Here is a 1,671-nt window from a genome sequence, read left to right as displayed (position 1 = left end):
GTTTTTTATAACTGAAGTTGCATTCGAAAAGAAAAAACAAACCCCCTAGAAAAAAAGAAACTTGCCATCCGAAAAGAAGTTGCCATGCTTGACAACTAAAGTTGACATCCTCCCGTCACTAAACTCGCCATAAAAAACGATCGGAGTTGCCATGTGTTCGTTCCATACGCGTGGCACTTATCAGGGTCAAAAACAAATTGGGCGCAACTTTTGGAAAAAGGTGTATGCGAGTATAGAGCGTAAGACAAAGCACATGCTAGTGTAGAAATAAGACAATGCATGTGGGGTATGTCCTTATTTGGCTTAACACAACAATAAAAAATAAAAAGTAAAATCAAGGCTGCGCGTATATATGCACTATGAAATCAAAACCTACAACTTCCGTGCACCAACGATTTGGGAACAAATGAAAGGATATTCAAAAAATGTCAGTGGTTTCTTCCATGCCACAATTGAGCATCAAGCATATAATTAGGCATGTTTCTCTCCATGGAGTGGTAATGGTACGTGGCTCTCTATGAGGTGTCACGCGCCGAGAAAAAGAAAGAAATAATAATAAATATATAGACAGAGGGTTAAAGTAAAGTTGATATGGACGGGGAGAATCATAGGAGGGGGGGGGGCGTTTGGTGGATAGCGAATGTAGGTGCTCATCTCCGAAAAACAGAACGGGGCAGGAGGCGGAAGGATCTACGTTGCGACATGGTGACCGTTATGTAGCGGTTGAGATTTTTGTTTGGTCTGACATGTGTAGTTAAAAAACCGAAACAAAGAACATTTTTGTGCCAAGATTTTGGGAGGAGATGCGAAGTATGCCGAGCTAGATGATGATGTCGTCGAATTGTTACTTTACTACCAAATTAATTAAGAGGTAAAAAACTTCTCCTTCAAATCTCAAGCAATCCTTCTAGTTTCTTCCCCTTAATTTCGATACAAAATCCATTTTGAAATGGCAGATCTGGCTAGCTAGCACATGAGCATAGACAAGCATAAACGAGACGATGATGGATGGAATCATGGATCAGGCGGCAGCGTTGGTTGGCCTGGGAACGTACTTGCGGAGCCAAATCTCACGTTGTCCGATGGAGATCTTGACGAGCCTCTCGCCGCTGAGCACGAGCTTCACGATCGCCTCTGTCTTGAAGATGATCCGGCCATACATGGGCATGTGGCCTCCCTTGGTCTTCTCCATCAGCACCCTCACCACACAGTCACCCCACTTCCTGCACCCATGCATGAAAACCATGAGACATGATCCAGTTCCAATCATCATGGATCATGCATGCAGATCCTAGTTGATCCATGTGTATAAATAAACTTAATCAATAGATCGAGTAGTGTATGTCATCTCAGTGCACACTTACTCCCTAAAGTAGTCGAAGATCTCCTCGCGGTGGAGGGCATTTCCCTTGGAGAAGGTGATGAACATGGAGCGGCAGTCCTCAGGCACGGCCACAGGCTGGGAGGTGTAGGGCGCCATGAGCTCCGGCGGGTTGACAATCAGCCCAGTCTCGGACCTCCGGAGCAGGGCGTGCAGGCGGTCGTCGAATACGAACTTGCCGGTACCGTCGAGGAAGTGGGCGACGCCGCGGACGACGAGGTCGTTGTGGAAGGCGAAGAAGCCCGGCTCGATGCGGACACCGCCTTGCATGCAGAGCGCAGAGATGAGCG

Source organism: Triticum urartu, unplaced genomic scaffold (genome assembly GCF_003073215.2).
Source record: "Triticum urartu cultivar G1812 unplaced genomic scaffold, Tu2.1 TuUngrouped_contig_145, whole genome shotgun sequence".
Taxonomy (NCBI): domain Eukaryota; kingdom Viridiplantae; phylum Streptophyta; class Magnoliopsida; order Poales; family Poaceae; genus Triticum; species Triticum urartu.
The sequence above is the reverse complement of the archived record's forward strand: the minus strand, read 5'-3'. Positions refer to the sequence as shown.